Raw genomic sequence first — 23,021 nt, 5'->3', positions numbered from 1 at the left:
TATGTGAGACATTCTTTTTTCCCATGCGTCTGAGAACCACCCCAGCAGCAAATTAGAAGCAACTCCTGGGGCCCTTGCCAGGATGTTAATTCTCGGTCATGGGAGAGTCCTACATAACTAAGTGCTCTCTTCTCACTTTACAGTGTGGCTCCCTTGATGCTGCACCCCGGGGTCCACTTCTAGGCGTGTTCTCCAGTTCCTGCATATACACCGTGAGCCAGACTGTGCAGCCCCTTTGGCGTAATATCCCTGTTCTCCTTTAGCAGGCTCAGCATTTTCCTTGTTAGATCTTGTTACGGACCTGATGATCAGAAGAGAGCAAGCACTGACTTCTAAGACACATGTTCCCTTTGAGGCCGTGGCGTGAATTAAAAGCAAGGGGGCAGCAGTATATTTCCAGTGGAAGATGGAACACTTCCACAGTCAGGAAGATTCAGAAGAATTGGGGAGATCTCAAGTGCATCCACCAAACTCAGTTTCAGGGTTCAAACTGGGTTTCAGGGTTCAGATCCTTCCCTATCAGATCTCTGATAGTGGCACGGGAGACTTCTTGCCGAAAGTGGGAGTGCATTCTTCACTGAAGTTCCACTACTGTCTCAACCAGGTCTTCCCTCTTTTGCCCTTTGACTTGGGGAGATTTTCTTCCATGCATTGAAAGAGGTTCTCTGACTCTCAAAATTTGCTTAAATTGTTAATTAGTAAATCTGAATCTGTCCTTTTGTCTCTGTTTAACAACGCCTACCCAATACCAGTCTGTGTAGTTACCATTTCCCTTCTACCTGTTAAATATCAGCGATATTGCACTGGTTAGTGCCTCCCTTTCTGCTTTGCGTTTTGCCCATTTTCACCACAAATGAGTCTTATCAATTATATTGCTCTAACATGCTTGGGATTATGGATACTCTGCCTCCCACCAGTGAGGGGATTCTCACGACCATCTGGATTTCTCTGCAGAATACCATCCTTAGATTCCACTTCTTCGAGCAATGCCTGGGGCTCACTATCTTAGATCAGGTTCCCTAGAGGCAGAGACAGGGATTTTTGAGCAAGTGCCTTACCAGGGAAGTGACCTCAAGAAAAAACGAGGAAGCAGGGAAAAGGACAGGGAAGGAAAGCTAAGCAAGGATTTTGAGTGAAGACAAGCTTCATCTTGATCCCATCAGGAGAACTGGAGCCAAAATTACACCTGGAAATTGGTTCCACCTTGAGTCAAGTGCTGCCACCTGGCCTCTGCTTTTCTGGATGTCTTTAAACACTCCACGCCAATCAGTCATTGCCTGCAGGCTTCTGGGTGTGACCATACTCCCAAGTAAGGAAGCTCTCATTTGGCCAAGGGCAGTTCTCTCTATCAGCGGGAAGTTGTGAGTCAGTATCCGCCAGTACTCCCAGCAGCTGGGGGATGAGATGTCTGGTCCAGCCCCCGGCAATGACCACCCTACCCAGTATCCACCAGCACCATCCACAGTCTTGAACCCTTAGTTCATTAATTCTTCAATAGTCCTGATAAATGTAAGTAACCAAAAAAAGAAAACAGGTGCCCAAATATTCATTTTAGGGCTTAAACTCAAAAATGGGAAATTTTCTCACTTACTATTATTTCTCCCTAAATAAGACTATTGAAAAAAAGGAGATGGGGGAAGACAAGGCTGCTTTGTATTGTCTATACAATGCTCTGCCTCAAAAATGACTGTAAACTAATGGAGTTAGATACTGCACATCACATTTTTAAAATCTGGCTTTAACAGGATGGGAATACTAATGAAAACCAACAATAAGACCCCTATCTGCTATCTGCTCACAGTTTTTCATTCTAAGTCTTGTTGCATGTATGAAACTGTAAAAATATTCCTTTCCAATTTATAAAAGGAAATTCCTTGAAGTAACATTGGAGTAACTGAATTTATTTCTGCACAAATAGATACTATATTTATGTGTTTCACAATGCATATACGTCTGGAAATATCTGCACATCTTGCTGTTAGATAAAATAGCATTGCCAAAAGGACTGCCACAACTTCCTAATATACAATTGACAGCTTATTACCAATTAAGCCAGTGAAAGAATTACTTCACTACATGATTTTGCTTCAAATTTTTATTGTTATTATTATTTTGCTACCTTAGCTTGAAAGGTCACGTTTATATCACAAAGAAAGGAAACCCACCCATGTCGGAAGTATTTGGCCCAAATTCTTTTTTTTTTTTTTTTTAACATTTTTCATTGATTTATAATCGTTTTACAATGTTGTGCCAAATTCTTAATTGACATTCTTCAGAATGAAATTCTTACCACTTTGGAAAGTGTTTCAGCTGAGAAAATGAACACATTCTACCTTAAAAGTGGTAGGCTACAGAGGGTACCAAAATATGCAAGATAAGTTAAATAGTAAAGAAGAAGGAGGGAGGAAAGAAGGAAAAAAGAGAGGAGAGCAGAAGAGAACGATTTACTGAAAGCCCACTGTATGGTGGTAATATTTTAGTTTTCATATGTTTATTTTTCTGTTTTTTGAACCTACATCTGTCATTTCATCCTCAACATGAGAGTGCAAAGTACTGTTGTTCTGATTTTACAAATGAGAAACATGGTTTAGAGAGTCACAACTATTAAACAGTGATCTGGAATTCTCACTTGAAATTTGGAACTGTTCCCGCCCTGACTGCACCCTCCCCAGCCCAGGGTTTAATGATCTCAGTCGAATTCTGTCTTTACCACTTATGGCGAAGTCATATTATCTCCTTGGGCCCCACTTTCCATCTGTAAAATAACATCTGTTCCAGCTGTATCATGCAGAGGTCCTCCTTGGGACTAGCTGGGGAGAGTACAGAGTTTTCAAGGAAGATAAAATGTACTTATTGAGTCAACAAGCTATTTTTATTAACTCCAGTTTCAAATCAACTTATACAGTAATGAGACAGGATGGAAGGGGGCAGGGCACAGCCACTCAATTTAACACCAGAATGGTGGAAGATTCACCTCCTAGTTGGCCTTGAGGATTAAGAGGTTTGACTTCTAGTAGACCTTGAGCTTCATTATATGCTCATTGTAACAGCTTGCTAAATAACATGCCCGCAGGGGCCATGACAGCCCCAAGGCTAACAGCAAAAGGCCAAAGAATGGGCAGTGGCCCAATCCCTGGGAATCCCAGCGCCTTCCCCAGGGCAGTTGGAATGATCCCACCTGTAGGCGTGTGAAGCTACTGAGTCCATAAAAACTGGCAACACTGCGCTTAATGGCCCTTTTCCCTCCCTCCCCTTAGGAGATGGCCTGCACTCTGTCTATGGAGTGTGTACGTACTTTTACTTTAACCTGAACACCCAATTCTCACACCTCTTTCCTTGCCTTTCTTTTGCCTTACACTCTATGCTGTATGTATCTCTCTAAATAAATCTACCTTTACTCAACAGTGGCTCACACTTGAATTCTTTCCTGCATGAAGCCAAGGACCCACACCTGGCGGGGCATGTCCCAGGGGCTCCAAGACCTGGGACACGGCCCTCCTCATGCCCCACATCCATTTTCCTGCAACAGTAATAGTCCTTCTATAATTACTATAATTATAGAAAGTTTATATTTTATAGAATTGTGGTTGACAACATCCTTGTACACCATTTCACAGTCACCTTGTAAAGAAAGAAACCTGGACATTGTCATCTCCATTTTACAGAGGACTGAGACATCTTTGTTTCTCTAGCCATATTTAGAAATTGATTTCAATTCTTATGCAGACATAAATCCACAAATCAGATTATCCAATGAAGACAGTACAATACTTTCTGTAAAAAGAGTATCAAAGAATTACAAAACTTGTTATTTTGCTTGTATTTCAGCAGAATAAATCTAGAAGAAAATATTAAAACTTTACCCTCAAATGTAGTATGTTAAAAACAGAAAAATTCAGAAAACCATGAAACATTAGAAGCAAACTAAAAGTCTAGAGATGGCTGTAGGAAACCGGATGGTGACTGAAAAGTACCAACTGTCGACTGAAATAAAAGCACAGCCTAGAAGTTGAGAGTTATATTTTATTTGGCAGGAGGACTCAGGCTGGGATGACAGCCTCTCAGATTGCTCTGACGGAATGCTCCAAAGAGGTAGAGGAGGGGCTAGGATATATAGGAGCTTTACAACAAAGACCAGGTAGTTGGAACAAACATTAAATGCTTACTTGTTAATTGAAGAAAACCAGACAGCTCAAGTTAAAGGATTTAGTGCTTTTCTATGTATGGGAGGGAGCAAACATTTGGGCTCATTGAATTCATTCCTTTGACAAGCATCTAGCTATCCTAGGGCCAGTATCCTGTCTTTTCATATATTAAGTTCCCTCAGCGTGCAAAGGCCAGGCCACAGGCTTATCTTCACTTTTGGGGGTGGTGGCAGTGGCTGGTGACTTGATGGCTTCAGCATTCTTCGTTTACTGATACAGCTTGCAGTATTTTTCGTTGATACAACTAAAGGGATCAGTTACACATAGACAGTGAGAGATCTGGGGGAATCAAAGGAGTGGGTAAAACATGGACTCTTATGTGGAGAAGTGGGGACAGAAATATCTCTGCTTAAAGGGGACATCAGGGAAAGAGAAACACTGGAACATCATCAGTGCCCTTTGCAGTTGTGGTGATGATAGCAGAGCTGGAAGTTAAGTAGTGTGAGAATATCAAGAGGTGACTTTTTTAATGAAGGGGAGGTAATTAGATTTATTTGTTTATTTGTATTTGGAAGAGGGACTGGGGATTGAACCCAGGACTTCGTGCATGCTAAGCATGTGCTCTACCACTTGAGCTACACCCTCCCCCAGGAAGTGAGTTTTGAAGTCAATCCACTGGCAAGAGATTTTGGTTAACCTATGTCAAACAGTTCTGCTTTTGAAGGGCAGTTTAGTTTTGACTACTGGTATCTTTTTGATAATCTTTGATGCCTATAATTCTGAAACTCATAAGGCAGGGCAAAACCCACACCTAGAATTTTATGACTTGTTCAAGATGGTGAGTGATGGACTCAGAGTCCAGTAGCAGATACCACTGAAGAATGATTTTGTTATTCACTGAACTTCTTGATTATCAAATGATGAGTCTGTGCAATGCTGAAAGTACCTACCCTGCTGCTAGGATAACAATGGAAATATTTCTTTAGGATCTATGACAAACTCCTGTAATTAGGGTGAGGTTGGTACACATGCAGTTATTAATCAGGGGAACATTTAAATTTTATTCTATTCCAAATATACAGGATATTCAAACAGTCTTCTTAATGTGATAGCCCAATTTTTTACGTTCAAGGAATTTTAAACATATCTTTGGTCCACCAAGAAATGCTTCCTACATGATTGCTGCCAAGAGGACTGGAAACAATATATTTGGAAAAGATCTAGGCTCTGCTCTTATGAATGACATAATCTAACACAGTAGTTTTAAGTTTTGTTTTGTTTTGTCTTTAAGTAAAGATCCAGAACACCACACATTGTCTTAATTCAGTGAATAAGTAGCCAACATATGAAGCAGAAACAAAAGTTTCCTGAAATAATATTGAGTATCGTGCTCTGATTTTTTCCCCCCTTTTCTCTACTTTCTTCCTAAGACTCCTGTGTCCTAAGACACAGCCAGGGTATCTTCTGTGTTTCCTTTTGCTCTTTTCTAGAATTTTCAAGATCATGTTTCTCTGAACTTCATTTCGAATATTTTTTTCTGACCTATCTTTATTATTACCCTCTAAAGCTGTTTTCTAACCTACTTTACAAACCATCCATTCTGTTTTGATTTCACCTATTGTTCTTTGAGTTCTATTTTTTGTTGGTTGTTTTGTTTTTTTAAAACAGACCTGCTGAATTTCTCAATCTCATTTATTATTTTTTGAACATGTACAACACCCTTATTTCAAACTCTCTGTGATGGTTCCATTATCATGACCTGCTGTGGGTCTATGCATAGTGTCTCTGCTTTTCTTCGTTATTATTCAGGTCTCTCCTTTCTGTATTTCCTTAATTTGTGTTACATGCTAGGCATTGAATATGGAAAATTTCAGAGGTATTTTGAGGTCTAGAATGATGTTATCTTTTCCTAAAGAGAATTCACATTAGCTCCTAGCACGCAAATAAAGGTCCCACCAATCCTAGACCTCAGAGCTATGAGAGATCGAGACGTTTCCTCACTGAGCTTCAGTCCCTGCAAGAGCCTGTCTATTTCGAGTTCATTTTCTTCTGGTGCGTAAACCCATCAAGGCGAGCAACATATGCCTGCGGTATTTATCAGGCATTGGGTAGCACCCAAGGGGAATAAAAATCTTCAGGATAACATAATTCCAAAACCAAGCTCATCTTTCTGGGTTTCTTTCCTCTCCTGAATCTTTGCTCTGTAAGTCTTCCCTAAAATACTTGCTGTTCTACACTTTTGGTTTCATGCTTCAGTGTTTCTCTTTTCAGGGAAGCATCAGTCACAATTGCCTAGCTTGTCTCTCACTTGAGCTAAAAACGTCTCAAGGCAGTTAAAAGACCAAATTTAAATAGAAAACACAGTGCATACTTTTAAAAATATCTTTGAATTGTGTGTTCCTACATCACTGAAATTTTGTTTATTAACGTATGTCAATAATTTTCAAAGCTTTTTTCTTTAAACTTATTCTGAAATAAAAATATGCTGCAGATCTCAGGGTTTTCCCTTCACGTGCCACAACAAAGAGAGGATCTTGGTTTCAGCACCGGTTTTAGCAGTTCATCGCAATTCTTCCAAAGATATAGTAGGGAGATCTATTTTTCAGTTCTATTTTAGTGTCTCAGATTGTGGTTTATTAGCTTGATTGAAAATTTTATGCTCGCCTATAGCCACAGCAGAAATAGATTTTTAATAGAAAACCATTAAAATTTCCATTGATGATCTTCTCACACATTTAAAGGCTTTGCCCATATTTAAAGAAAATAAAAGCAATCCTTCAGAACTATAAACCAGCTGGAATCATCCCACTTTCATTAAGGATGCTTGATCTGATTACATTTTCATGAATCTGAATTTGTAAGAAACAGATTTTACTTAAAAGTAGGAAAACAATGTAGTAACTGTAGTTGCAGGAGGATTTACTTCTGGCAAAGATGAGAGCGCCCCCTATGGACTAAAGAATGCAGCTATGCTGAGATTCCTGTTAAAATTTACACTTTGGAGATTTACACATATAAAAATATGATAATTTGTGCTCAAAGAGGTATTGTAAACAATGGTCCTGAGTCATATTAAGGCTGGGAAAATATTGGAGAAATGTGCTATATATTTTATTATCTGATTTTAAAATTATTTATTAGAACAACAAAATAGGTTTTGTTCAATGCTGTGAAGATTTAGCAACATTAAAATCTAAGCATATAACTATGATTTTAAAATTTTTTAAATATAATTTTTCTGTATTGATACTTGTTTATATCTTCAAAAGAAGGAGTCTGAATAACAATTCTTTAGATTATACTAACTTTATGATACTTCAAAACAGAAAGTCACAATAATTTTTTTAAAACTCAAGAAATATCACATATATTACTCTATTCCTGAATTTTAAAAAACATATATAAATTAAAATATGTGCATTTGATATTGAAAGTCAATGGCAAGATATTTATGTAAGAAGCCACTGATTAATTTAAATCTTATGTTAAAAATTGGGCCAACAGTAATAAAATGACTAAACTTCTAAAAGAAATGAGATCTTAGAGATCTATTATATTTCTGTGGATTAGGAAAACCATCTAGTAGTCAAAAATATTTATGCCTCCCTAATTTTTCTTTTAAATAGATGCCTTGTGTCTGCCTATTCCTTGTTAATTTTATGTCCCTTGAGCATATTCTTATTTTCTTTATAATTTCAAGTTTTGAATTTTTAGTAAAAGTAAAGAAAAAGTATTCTAAATCTATGAAAGCCTATTTACTTGTAAAGGAGATGGCAGATAGATGAGAATATTTGAAAACAATATACAGTTGACCTTGAACAGCATAGGAGTTGGGGCACTGAAACCCCATGCAATTAGAAATCCAAGTATAATTTATAGTTTGTTCTTCATATACTTGGTTCCTCGGTATCCAAAGCTTAGTATCCATGGATTCAACCAACTGCAGATTGTATGATACTGTAGTTACTATTGAAAAAAATCTGTGTGCCAGTGGACCCACGTAGTTCAAATCCCTGTTGTTCAAGGGTCAACTGTATATTTTTAACTTGCACCCTGGTTTAAATTAATTTTGATGGAATAAAAAAATAAAATGTAGCAGAAAGTAAGAATTAAACAAGAATGTACTAAAAATATAAGTACTCACAATATATTGTTGGGTGTTTTGAACATTCGAATAGGAGATTAGTATTGATAACTATCAATGTTCATAAATATCTCTATGATAATTAAGTTTCCAACAAACCCCCAAATCGTTGCCTTTGAAATAAATATCCATACTTCAGCTACATGGGGATTGTGGTAGGCTGAATAATGTTTCTCAAATATGTCCACATCAGAACTTGAAAATGGTGTGGGGAGGGTGTAGCTCAAGTGGTAGAGCGCATGCTTAGCATACACAAGGTCCTGGGTTCAATCCTTAGTACCTCCTCAAAAAACAAATAAATAAGTAAACCTAATTACCTCCCCCCAAATAAAAAAAATTAAAAAAAAAAACAACAGAACTTGTAAATGTTATCTTACATGGCAAGTGGGACTTTGCAGATGGGACCAAGTTAAGGATAGTACCATCGAGGGACCATCTGGATTATGTGGGTGGGCCCAAAGTAATTGCAACAGTTTTCATAAGAGGGTGGCAGAAGGAGCCATAGGCAGAAAAGAAGGTAATGTGATAAGGGACATAGAAATTGGAGTGATGAGCTGTGAAGATGAAGGGAAGGGCTACAGGGCTACATGCAAGGAGTAGAAGCAACCACTTGAAGCTGAAAAAGACAAGGAAACAGACTCTCCTCTCAGAGCCTCCAGGGTACCAGCCTGCAGATACGCTGACTTAGCCTCTAAAATGAGTTTCAGCCTTCTGACTTTCAGAACGGTAAGATAATAAATTTGTGTTGTTCTAAGATGCTAGATTTGTGGTAAATTGCTGGAGCAGCAATAGAAAGCGTGCACAAATACTTTGCTGCTGGGGGAGGGTACAGCTCACGTGGCAGAGTGCATGCTTAGCATGCAGGAGGTCCTGGGTTCAATCCCCAGTACCCTCTCTAAAAATAAACAAGCCTAGTTATCTATTCCCCACCAAAATAAAATAATTAAATAATACAATAACATAAAAGTGAATAAATTAAAAATGAAAAAATTACTTTGCTACCAATTGCTATTTTTAGAGCCGTGAGTTTTTATTTGGGCCAGAATAGCCCTGTGATCTCATTGAGTATTTTAGTTCTAAACTGATTTTGATGTTTAGTTATTAGTATCCCATAAGAAAAAAAAATGTTTATCAAGCATTTTACTTAAAAGCTTTTTATCTTGAAATTCTAGATCTCTATTAGTGTAACTTATTAGAAGAAATACTGACAGCATTTTCCACCTAACTCTTAGTGTTGGCTATCTTCACACATACTATTTCAAAGGCCTTCATTTACAGGGGTCTCCAAATGCTTTCCTAGCATCTGCTGGAAATAACTCACTGGCCCTGGGCCCACCTTCTATGCTGGAGATCCCAATTTTTATCTTTCCCTTTTTATCTTTCCCTTACTGTATACTATAGTCCATCTTGTTAAAAGTGTCCAGGTTAGCAAGGTTATTTAATAGGAGACATATTCTAATTAAATACCATCTGGTCTTTCTAAATAAATTAATATTCATGATGATGGTGTATGTTTGTCTTCAGGTGAGTAATTAAGTAGAAATTGAGCCACATTCATTGTTGGTGGGCAGGGCCTGAACCGTTTCTCCTCCCACCTTCCGTAGGACCAGTGCTCACTTCTGTAAGCAGATGAACAGAAAAAGAAAAGACACGAAAAGAAAAGAACATCAAAATATGCAAGAAACAAGAAGGGACCTGAGACTGGATTTCCATTATCTTGTGAAGAGTGGTGACATCTTTAAAAGGATGATGGTGGGATGAAAGAAAGAATTGTGAGAAATGCTTGAGATAAATTTTGGAAGAGAAGAAAAATTAAAGGAACAAAGGAATATCCGTATACATGAACCCCTTCAGTTCATCAGTAACACACCTCAATTCTTTCTCTTCCTACCTTCTCCTGTACACACTTATGTGGCACAAGGATATTCGTCACCTAAATAGGATGACAGCTTCTACTCAGTTTTTGATCTAGTGGAGCGTCGGACAGGGGTGCTCAGAGACCCCCATGGAGAAGACTCATTTTCTCATGTCCCCTTTTGTCTCTTCTTGAGGGCAGTTAGGAAAGCCTCTGTATGGCACAAAAAAGAATATGTCTTAAAACTTTGGATTAAGGTCAATTTAAGTTAAAAATACCAAGGTCAATAATATATAAATGACAAAAAAAAAAAAAAAAAAAAACCAAAACAAAACCCTACTGGGTCAAAAGGAGGTTAAAAGTGAGGAAAATAATACAACTAGTTAACAGAATACTGACTAGTCAAGCTTTCGTCCTAATAATAAACTTTATAACTTGAATGTTTGAATTTATCTGAAAATGCATTTTATTCTCCACCGCAATATGGAAGAGTTCGAAGAAATTCACTGATCTTTCAGTAAAGTGATTTTTTTTCAGAAGGGTAAGAAAGACTTTAAATCTCAAGAGTGGCACCATCACGTATTCAGCTCCTCTAATCTATTTCTCTATCCTTCTCCTGGATCTGGGCAAGATTCTAAGGATCCAGTTTTACCATAAAGAGTTAAGAATAGAATGCACAGTAACATACTCAAAAATACGTGTGTGGCCCAACATCAAGTCATTCTCCAACAAATCTGCAAGGACATAACCACTCTTTGATTAATCTAAGGCTAATCTACAAAGGAGATGGAGATATATTTAGCTCTTGTCAATTTTTAATTTGTATTGACTGCCTGACATTGAGGTGTTATAAATACTTTGCTTTTTTTCATACTATTTGTCACCATTATGTGGTGATATAAGGCAAAAAATAAAAAATAATTTTAAAAGGATTTGCTTTTGTCACAAATAGTGATATGAATATGTCCTGTACTTCCCTTTAATTCAAGAAAGAGATCCTATAATCTATGCACCGCTCTTTGTATCTTTTTTCCTCCTTTTACATTCTTAAAATTTTGAAGTGTGCAAGAAAAGTCTATCTGCCTTGCATACCTGAATATGAACTTATTTCTAGATACACAATCACAACAGAAAACTATACTAATGATGCTTTTAAAATGGAACATATGATGATGTGACAAGAAATACTAGAATGTGTAAATATAAGTCACAGGTCCTTTTTTCAGGGTAAGATCAAGAAATGGAGTTTTAGGGGTTTTTATAAGAGAGTAATCATGTAAGACTAATCTCCAAGATGATTAAAAAGCCATAAGAATGTTCTTTCCTTTAACTCATCTTGATTTTCTGAAAGGGAATGTTGGAGACCCTCCAGGATACATGTGAATTACGTCCCAGAACTGACAGTGACTCAGAGCAGCAATCAGCTGAGAGGCAACGATGAATTCCACAGTCAAGGAGCGCAAAGCTTTTAAACAATTAAGCCTCTTAACCTACAGGGTAGATGTTTTATTTAGATAGCCTGTCACATGTCTACCTACATTTATTACATTACCTTTAATTATTTATTATCCCTTTAAATTGTCCATGAATATTCATTTTAGTCAGTTCCACTACTAGAAAAGTATTGGAGAAAATGGAAACATATTTAAATTGTTCTGGCTTCAAAATTCTGTTGCAGGTGATGTGATCTTATATGTAGAAAGTCCCAAAGATTCCATACCAAAAAACTGTTAGAACAAATGAATGAGTTTTGCAAAGAGGTAGAGTATGAAATCAACACACGTTAGTCATCAGGGAAATGTAAACTAAAAACAAAGTTCAATGCATGAGAATGACTAAGATTAAAAGGACTGATACTAATAAATGTTGGTGAAAATGTAGAATTTTCATCCATGACTGCTGGGATTATAACTTGGTTTAACATCTTTAGAAAGCGGTCTGGCTTTCTATAGAAAATTGAAGAAACGTATTAATCTAAGAGCAATAACTCCACTCCTATGCTCTAGTCTAGGTGAATATGTAACTGTGTGCACCAAGAAACACATTTTAAAATGTTTATAGTAGCATTATTTGTAGTCACAAAAGATTTAAAACATCCAAATGTCCATCAAGGGAAGAATGGATGTTTGTGGTGATTCACATTTGGCATAAAAATAAATGAACCACAGTCCCATACAACAACACAGATGAATCTTACAAACCAATGTTGAGCAAAGGAAGCGAGACACAAGTGAGTACATTGTGCTTGACTCCGTGTATAAGACAGTCACAGCTAAGACAGGTTTAGAGAAACATGCTTTAGTGATAAAAAATATTTTTAAGAAGGTGAAAGTTACAAGAGTCAGGATTGGGATTACTGTTAGAGATAGGTCCTGGCTAGGGATTCTGGGACTCTGGCAGTGTTCTATGTCTTCAACTAGATGGTCCTTACAAAAGTTTTGACTTTATAAAAGTTCATCATACTGTACTTGTGGATTTTATGCATAGTTATGCAATGTATTTCCCGGTAAAATTTTTAAACATAAAAAATACATTTATTTTCATTTTGTTGTTGTATTGCATTTACCAAGGAAAGTGGAAATTTGTCAAAATCTCTACCAGAAATTTACAGAGATGTATATAATTAACCCGAGCATATGGGGTATCTGAAGTTGACATTTTAACCCAGGAAGTAGCCATTTCATCTCTCTCTGTGCATCTGATCACCCATCCCAAAATTGCCTGCATAATTTTCTGTGTAATTTTGTGTGTTTTGTTCATAGACCCACTTAATAAGTTAAATTCTATTGTTAGCTCATTAGTTGCCTTCTCTATTATTGTTTCTGTTCCCAGGTCTAGAAAAAAATGTTCCACAGAGCAGTGACCTTGGAGAGCTGTTGTCCTTGGATTCCTGGTACTTACAACCTTGTCTGGCATGTACCAGGCGTGCAGGAAATAAGTTAGTGTTGATATAGGTGATATTTTTCAAAATGTGTCCATGGACAATGTCAAGAAATATTCCGTTAAAGAGGGTTCTCTCATTCCAATAACAATCAATTTAAAATTCTGTTTCCTACACAAGACTGTGTGCATATTTCTGTGTCAGGTGACTAGAGTTACAGAGGGGAAGATTTAGAATGAGGGTATTTTGGATGGAAACTTTAAAAAAAAAACAAACAACTTTAGGCTGGAGAACTCCTAGAGTTATTCCAAACTCATTTTGTTTTCCACCAGCCACCAACCGCCTTCTCATTTTTCAGTTCGGTTTTTCAATCCTAGTTTGGGAAATAATGCAATAAGTACACGTGCTGAGACCAGAGTCAGAATCTCTCTATATTTATGAACAAAGGACCAACATGTATTTTGGACATGTACATGAACTACAAAGGAGTATAACGACTTCAAAAAAAATCTGTGATTCGATGCAAAGAGACAATCGCGAGTCTTATTTTGCCCTCTTCCCAGGCACCCCAACAGTCTTTGAAATAAGTACACATTTCTATTTGGATCCTTCAGCATGATGCAAAGATGAAAAGTACCCAGTACATCATTGCTAGCCCTTTGAAAGGACTCTCTCATCTCTTTGTGGAAGAATATACTTCAACCGGGGTCATTGCTATGCTTTTGGCAGCGGGTGATTTCTGAGACACATTCTCACTGTAGCTCTTATTGAAGCAATCGACATGCTGCATCAGTCCATAGGGGTCATCGGTAATGATGCGAAGCCTTGTGTTGCCTCCATTATTTGTGACTAAAAGTTAGGGAAAACGTCTTCTAGAAGCATTCTGCCTCTGCAACCAGGGCACGCTCATTCACCGGGAAACGGGTAAACGTACACATTTAGCCAAATGCTCTGGCCCGTGGGTCAGAAAAGTGGCCATAAATATGTAAAGGAAAACAGCCTCTGTGATGTAATGAGGGAGTAGGGAAATTTATGACAGTCTGGGAGTGGAGGAGAAAAGCTTTTCTCCCGTCTATAGCTCATGACAGGATGTGATGAAACTGCCCAATCTTACAATGTCAAAGGAGAACTGAATGAAATACAAATTCAGTATATTTTAAAGATTTTTTTCTCAAATTAATAAAGGGTGATCCTTTTTTTTTTTACCTCTAGGTTGGGATGGCCTGAAAGATATCAAGTTAACTGGCATAATATATTTACATGATAGAAAAATACATGTGAAAATTGAGACAATGTCAATGTATTTTCACCCAAGGTTTAAATACAATCCCTTTTCAGTAAAAAACTATTCAATTAATGTATGCATATTCATTGCATTGCCTAGCCAAGTGTTTCAGAAATATTTACATGTAACATATGTAGCACCAATTCCCTGGGATATTATTGTTTGCTTAAAAATAAAAAAGGTTTCCTTGATGGAAGAGGCCCCCGCATGCCTAGTGTGGTCACTCCTTGAAGACATTGCACATAAACAATTGTACATGTCTTGCAACTGCTCATTACATTGTAGGTTCAATGGAACTCCACAATTTTGATGCCTAATGCCACAATTTTGATTCCATATGGCTGAGCCATAGGAAGCAATTATACCCCAAGCCCAGATGTGAAATCCAGAAGATATAGTTTGCAAGAGGTAGCTTTTTGCAACACTATAAGGTAATTATGCTGAGGTTTCATGGCGACATGTAAGGGATTTGGAAATACCCACTCTGAGTTCTCAATGACCAGAGGACGGCTTCTGGGGCAAGCAGAATAGCTCTACCAGCTATTCCACTGTGTCTTCTACAAGGAACAGCAAACGTGGGAAGTCACGTTCACCAACCATTTCCATGTGTTTTGCCGAGTCTGCCGTAACTTCCTTAGGATTTATTTGTTGGATTGCTCATTTTTGGCAAACCTCTGGCCCATGACTCAGTAGAAATATTTCACACAAAATTTGGAAAAGGCGCTGCTAAACAAAGTTAAACAATTCATTTAACTTTAGGATTCTGTACAGCCCTGAATATGCTAATGAATATCGCCATGAGGAAAATATAAGATGCAGGATTTCCTAAAGTGTCTCAGGAATCACCCGCTGCCAAAAGCATAGCAATGACCCCGGTTGAAGTATATTCTTCCACAAAGAGATGAGAGAGTCCTTTCAAAGGGCTAGCAATGATGTACTGGGTACTTTTCATCTTTGCATCATGCTGAAGGATCCAAATAGAAATGTGTACTTATTTCAAAGACTGTTGGGGTGCCTGGGAAGAGGGCAAAATAAGACTCGCGATTGTCTCTTTGCATCGAATCACAGATTTTTTTTGAAGTCGTTATACTCCTTTGTAGTTCATGTACATGTCCAAAATACATGTTGGTCCTTTGTTCATAAATATGGAGAGATTCTGACTCTGGTCTCAGCACGTGTACTTATTGCATTATTTCCCAAACTAGGATTGAAAAACCGAACTGAAAAATGAGAAGGCGGTTGGTGGCTGGTGGAAAACAAAATGAGTTTGGAATAACTCTAGGAGTTCTCCAGCCTAAAGTTGTTTGTTTTTTTTTTTAAAGTTTCCATCCAAAATACCCTCATTCTAAATCTTCCCCTCTGTAACTCTAGTCACCTGACACAGAAATATGCACACAGTCTTGTGTAGGAAACAGAATTTTAAATTGATTGTTATTGGAATGAGAGAGAAGGGTGAAGGTCATTGTGTATTATCTTCATATTTTGTCCTGAAAGGTGAAGATGCCTTACTGTTTCCTTTAATTAATGAGTTTCCTGTCTCTGTCTTCCATGCAGGACTTGTCTGAGACCCTCATAGATCACTGAATGATGGTATTATGAATGAATGTGATTCCTGTCATTTTTCTTCAACAAAGCTCAGTGTACAATCCTAAGTTCTCTTTTCTTGATTAACGTTTCCTAGTTAACATCAGCAATGCAAATGCCAGCTATTACTGTCTATACAATTATGATTTTTAACTTTATAATTTGTGCCTCCAGCTTGATCTCTCCTGTAAGTGCTGTCTCCTATATTCAGCCACTTACCAGACAATTTACGTTTGGGAATATCAAAGACTGTCTCAAATATACATGAAACCCAATACGAGCCAATGTCAACTCATGAACTATGACCTCCCTACTGTGATAGGTTAAATTGTGCTCTCTCCAGAATTCATAGGTTGAAGTCCTAATCCCGGTGCCTCAGAATGTGAAATTATTTGGAAGGAGGGCAATTGTCAATAGACTTAATTGTCACTAGTTATGAGGAGGTCGTCCTGTAATAAGGTGGGCCCCTCATCCAGAATGACGGTGTTGTTATAAAAGGGAAAATTTGGCCAGAGACTTACACACAGAGGGAGAATGCCAGTGAAGATGAAGGCAGAGCTCAGGCTGATGTTTGTACAAGCCAGGGAGTGTCAGTCCTTGTCAGCAAATAACTAGAAGCTACAGGATTGGCATAGAATAAGTTCATCCTCACGGCCCTCAGAAACTGCTAGTCCTGCCAATACCTTGAGCTAGGACTTCAAGCCTCCAGACTGTGAGACTATAAACGTCCTCTGTTTAAGCCATTTAATTTGTGATACCTTTTTTCCAGCAGCCCTTGGAAAGAAATACATTTGCCTACTCACCCAAAAGAATCAGCAGTAACCACTTAACAGAAAACAAATAGAACGACATCGTTACCATTTATTGTTCCCTAATTCCTCAGGTTGGAATCCTAGCAGCCATTCTGAGCACATCTCTGTAGGTGACATGCCCGATCCAATCACTAAAGACCATTGGCTTTATCTTTAAAACAGCTCTCACATCTGCCCTTTATCACACATCTTCAATACTAACCCTGAGCCCAGGTCACATCATCTCTGACCTGGGACTCAGCAAATGTCCCCAGCTCTCTCTACAGTGACTCGTGACCTTTTTAAATCTGTTCTCTTCACTGTAGTCAGAACAATTAATGTAAAATGCAGATTTATTGAAATCATACCCAGCCTCACTTCACAGCCTTTGATCACTTTCTGGATTAAAAAAACAGAACTTTACCTTGTCTGACAAGGTCTATTGTGCTCTGCCTTCCCAGCCCCTCTTAAGCCACACTTCTTGTTCCTGTGCTTTCAGTACCATAAATAAGCCTCATTTTCTTCTGCTTTGAGGACCTCAGGGTGCTCTTCCCCCTGACTGAAATAATGTCCCCCAGTTCTTCCAACCCCCATGGGAGCCCATGATTGGGTTAACAAGTTGTAGCAGATCCCAGCCGCTTATCTCCTTAAAGAAGTGTGCTTAGTACCTGCCTTGAGGTTGTAGCAATGACCCAGGCCCCCGGCTACAAACGCTGGGGTACCTGCTGTTAGTCTTCTATCCCCAAAACAGCCTTGGGCTGGAATGGTAAACAACTTATAAAAAGCTGCAGACTCAGAGGTGAGAAGGCTGGTTAGCCAATGACGGGTAAGATCCCCCGAGGGGGGCAACCTAAGACAGGCACAGCCGCCTGAGTCCAAGTTGTTAAGCAGCTGATTTTCATATGCTCCGCCCTGATAAGCTGAAAGGCTCAACACCAACATGATTCACCAGAAAGGGTCTTCTGACCTTGAGCCAAACACCAACAATAAACAAAGCCTTTGTACTCATTGTGATCCCACCCTGTCCTTCCCTAAATTCCTGCATTCCTCCTTTGACTGTACTCAATAAATATGGGATATTTGAGAGGCTCCTGGAGTTGGCTCCTGACTCCCTCTCGCTCTCTTGACTTTTCCACAGAGTCTTGAGTAATTCATTCCGTCTCGTTGGGACTTCTGCAGGCCAGAACCCACAACTGGGACGAACCCACAACCCCCCACCTCCTAACCTGCATAGCCGACTTAACTCACATTTTATCTATTTATCCAATCTGTACTCAAATTTTAATTTCTCAACAAAACTTTCCATGAGTCTCTGTTAAAACCCCATGTTATAAGATTGTAAGATCTTTTAATACTTTCTCATGGCATTTATTACCTTTTGTTGTTCATTTCTAATTTTTTTTACTGAAACTGCTATTGTCTCTTATCCTCGATTTACATCTGTGAGAATGGTGGGCACATTTGATTTGCTAACTATAATATCTTCGTCACTTAGCTTGGAATTTGGAGTAAAGAAAACACATGCAATATTTAATAATCGATTGACTATGTGCCCACTACATGCGAAGGCATTGTGTAGTTCCGTTATGCTAAAGGTTTCATTAAAGGAATGTGAAGTTAGTGTGGAGGTAGATAAGGGCAAAATTTCATAACCAAATTCCTGGACAAATGGGGGTTCTCTATAGTGGTGAAGAAAAGGGATCCAGGAGCCATTCAGCCTGCATTTGCATCCAAGTTCTACCCCTAACGATTTATGTGACCTTGAGAAAGTTACTTAATCTCAGTCTCAACCTCCTTGTGTGTAAACTTGGAGTGATACTACTATCTAGCTCAGGGAGTTCCTTTGAGAAGTTAAGTGGGAACCAATGTAAAAGCACTTAGTGTGGTACATGCCACCAGTAAGTACTCAGTAAAAGTCAGCCACAATTCTCAGCTAACCATATCACTTTCTTACATTTCCCTCCTCTGTGACATCATTCATCTGCACTACTCTATTAGTGAGAATAATCTCCACTAAAACCGCTAATGGCCTTAGTGCCAAATAAAACAGACACATTTTATTCAATCCTTATATCGCTTCTGAAACTCATTTTTAAAAAATTTTTCCCTTCTCTTGTCTTGCACAATACCAATCTCTGGTGTTTCTATTCTTCCTCCTCAGTTTTAGTCACCGTCTCCTTCTTCTCTATGTGCCTTGCAGTGTCGGTGTTCTACTGTTTCCTCCTTCCGATTCGTTCTTTTCAGTCTTGGACGCTCTCATCTACTTCTATGATTCTCACTAGGACCTTTCATGCTCATGATCCCAATCCTCTGTCTCTAGGTCAGAACGTCTCCAGGGCTTTGTGATGCTTGAGGATTTGGGGACCGAGCAAAGAAAAGATAGGAACGCAGGGGGGCAGTAACACAAAAACTGATTGGGTGGTCTTTGGATGGGGGTGATTGGAGGGCGATTTTTCAGCCACCACCTCAAAGGGGAATAGGGCGAGGTTACTTCTAGGAAAGAGGGGAATCTGAGAGAGGGTTCCTGAGAGTCAGAGAGTCAGAGAACTCTGAAGGATAGTAGTGGTTTGGGGATCAATACACAAGGACCATCTTTGGCCCACTTACAAAACAGGCTCCAGAACCACAGTTTTAATCGTTTACTGGACCATCCCATCCCAGATATCAAATGGTTATCAGCAACACAAATTTCCCCAAACAGACCGCATAATCTTTTCCTGAAAAACCCATTATTTCTATTTATCAGTTTCTAATGAAGTGGCATCATTATAGTCCCAGTCAGACAAGTTAGAAATTCAGACAGCATTTTAGAATCTTTGTTCACACTCCATCATCTCTTCTTCAGTTGTGCAACTCGCGATGCCTGTATCTTTTTCCCTCTAGTTTTCTGGAGTTTTTCCTCCCTTCTCCATCCCACTGTCACTACATTTGGATCGTTCCCTCCTCATTCGTCACTGACAAATAACTCCTGCTTTCCTTATTTCTAGTCACATTTCTATCCAATTCATTCTTTGTAATTTTAAATTGAGATCTTCCTAAAAGTCAGATCATGTAACCCTTATGTTCATAATTTTGTGTTTCTTATTTTCTTTTTTCTTCTTTTAAAGTCATCCTCAGGATTTACTAAGCTTAGTTTTCCTTTCTAAAATCACATTCCTTTTTTTTTTTAACCAGCTTTGAAGTTATTCTCTCTCTACGTCTTATCTTGGCATTTACTTTAACAAATCATACATTAATCAGTGTGTGAGGATCTTCTCAAATAGTTCAAGAACTTTAGCTGTTTTAACCCCAAGACTCCTTTTTTCTAGTATGATACTGTTGACTAGTATTTTCATTTTATTAAGTTTTTTAAAAATTCTTCAAAGTACATATTTATTACTCTCATTTATATGGTCTATTGGTATTTTGATTTACTTCCATATTTACCAGTATCTCTACTCACTAATCCTTCTTGCATCTCAGATCTTCTTATGGGGTTATTGTCTTTCTAGAACTGTTTTATATGAAGTGAAAAATATCTAAATTAAATAAATTGTCTTTATTTCACAACTGCTCTCAAAAGATTCTGTTACTTGGCATAGAAGTCTAAGTGGAGATTATTTCTTTTGGTATATTGAAGACGTCATTCAGGGTCTTCTAACTTCTATTGTTGCTATTGAGAATTTAGCTCAGTCTGTCAGCTAATTTTTTGTGAGTGATTTTATAAGTCATTCCTACGTAGGAACTGTTTGCTACTTCTAGGACCTCTTTGTGCTCTGATGTCTCACTAGTAATTATCTGGATATAAAATCTTTTTAGTTATCTTGCTTGGAAATCATTAAATTTTCTGTAAGCTTTTGGAAATCTTATCAAATAGTTCAGTTCTTCCCCATTTTTTCAACCCCCTGTGTTTAACTTCTCCATTACATTTTTTTTCTCTGCTTATGCTGCATGATTGATAATCTCTTTTACTTTATATTTTGGTTAATTTTGTTGTTTTTGGTCAGGGAATGCTTTCTGGAGAAATAATTTCTGGTCAGCATCATGATGGATTTATAAAGCAAAAGACGATTGGAAGTTGATTTGAATATTAATGATTTTAGCTGCAGGAACAGGAAACCTTAAAATTACCAGCCACTCAACAAAACATAAACGTGTGTGTGTGTGTGTGTGTGTGTGTGTGTGTGTGTGTGTGTGTGTTTTCTCATGTGAAAATTCGGAAGTACATGGTCCAACGCTAGTAAATTGACTTTGCTTCCAGGGAACTGAAAGGCCTTCCATGTCACTGTGCCACATTGCTATTTGTATTTCAGGAAGCAGGAAGAAGGAAAGGTCAAACACAAGGTACAAAGACTTTGTATCAGTTGTCTGTTCAAGGAGATTCTAGGAAGTTGTCATGGTAACACTTCCTCTTATATCCAGTGGCCAATTTAGTCACATGGACACAGCATGTAATTTGGAAAGATACTATTTATATACTATAGGAAGTGTATCTTTAACTTGGTGTTCCCAATGTTTTGCACAGTGCCTCAGAGCGTTGGTACCAAGGAAATATATGTTAATTGAAAGAGCAAATAAATTAATTTAATAACTATACTCTGTCATCTAGCCTGATGAAACAAGAATCAGAATTCTTGGAGAAAATTCTGAAAATAAAAAAAAAAAAATCTCAAGACTTGAAATCTGAAAGAATAATGTTCTCAGAAAGCTCATATGGACTTGGAACTCACTCTAGTATCTTTGTGATGGTTTCCCAGAGATTTCATGAAAATATTTTGGCAAAACTTGGTCGGTTTCATTTCAGCATATTTTTAGATATCAGGAAGATATTTCAGGAAAAAATAAATTGAACATCTCTAAACCGTTCTGTCTGTAGGCAGCTTTCTCTTGATTAAAAATTGGTTAGGAATAGCAAGTGAGTCAGATTGCTTCCTTGGAGACAGTTAAACAGCAGGCATCTATCTACTAAAGAACTGGTAAATTCTTAAGTGAACAGAAATTAGCTTTACAGGCATGACACTGAGGGTATTTTAACACTTACTGAATTTAAATCCAGAAACATGAAGGCGTCTCTTGTGCAGGCCAGATGCCTTGTCTCTCAGGAGTCTGTGTGTTGGTAAATGCAGGCCACACGTTATGTTGCGTCACACCTCCTTTTTATAGTTACCATAAGATCACAAAAATAGGGCTTAAATTCCCTCATTTTTTTTTCCCCATGACTTCACTGAGACCACTAAAAAAAAATCTTACTTAGATTCATTTGCACATACTTCCAGCTGCTAATATTTCAGGATTCACCTGAATTCTCCTGAAGTGAAAGTCTATATATTGAATGCCCTCTAAAAGTCTGAAGTCACTTAAATTGGAACAAGGTAAAATCAGATGCTACCTAATGATACTTTGCAAAAATCTTCAAAGCCCTGAAAGATTTTCTGTCACAGAAAGCCTAACTGTATTTAGGCTGTTGTTCGTAATTAGTGAAAACCGGGTTTTTGTTGGTCCTAGGCAGGGTAGCAATGCCGGGTGGAGAGAACCAATTTGTTGGGGTCTCTGTTAGAAGGTAGTAAGCTTCCAGTGCTTTCTGGATGGATATCAGGGATGCTTCCTGGATGGATAGCAGACAGGTAGGATTGCCCTCTCTCAAGGACTTCACTTTGTATGCTTTGTATGTACTCACCGAGCTGGATAAGTGAATCCCTGAAGCCACTAGCTCATTAAGATGCTGACAACACTCCAGGTTTTGGGACAGCCCCTTGGCCCTTGTGAAATAAGAACTTGATAAATGCTATTAGTAGAATCTCTGTATCCACAGAGAATCTTATAGTTGAGTCTACAAAGGGACAGATTTGGTTCTTTCCAGAGGCCATCATTCTAGAGGGTTATCCACGAAGGAGTGGGATGAGAGCGCGAGATCGCAGTCATTGCCTAGCTCAGCTCAGCAATGGTTTATTCACTCAACAAATAACTTCCTGGGTGTGCCAGAATCTGTGAAGGGATATAGAGATGAACAAGGCATAATATCTAACCTAAACAAGTTTGATCTACTTTCAGAGAAGCATGCAATCTCTTACTATACCGTGCAGGGAATACGCCAACAGGGACATACGTACGGGATTATACCAGTGCAGAGGACAAATACAGAGAAGACCCAACTGAGCTTTGCGTGGTGAGTTGGTAGGTTAGAAAATGTTTCCAAGAAATGGGATTTTATCTTCATCTCAAAAAGAATGGGACATGATGAATTGGACAAGGGTAGCAGTAAATCCTAAGTCGAAGAAATGGCAAGAGAAAAGGTGTGGACCAAAAAAAAAACCCAAGAGAAAAATCACAAAGTGATTTGGAGTAAACGCAGAATGT

General features: G+C 38.2%; 1 pseudogene; it reads right to left on the bottom strand.

Annotated features, from left to right (window-relative positions):
• Positions 1–1,301, bottom strand: part of LOC105084901 (serine/threonine-protein phosphatase 2A 56 kDa regulatory subunit delta isoform-like) — a 37,649-nt pseudogene extending 36,348 nt beyond the window's left edge.
• Positions 1,302–23,021: the final 21,720 nt, after the last annotated feature.

Source organism: Camelus dromedarius, chromosome 11 (genome assembly GCF_036321535.1).
Source record: "Camelus dromedarius isolate mCamDro1 chromosome 11, mCamDro1.pat, whole genome shotgun sequence".
Taxonomy (NCBI): Eukaryota; Metazoa; Chordata; class Mammalia; order Artiodactyla; family Camelidae; genus Camelus; species Camelus dromedarius.
This window is presented reverse-complemented; position numbering and strand designations above follow the sequence as displayed.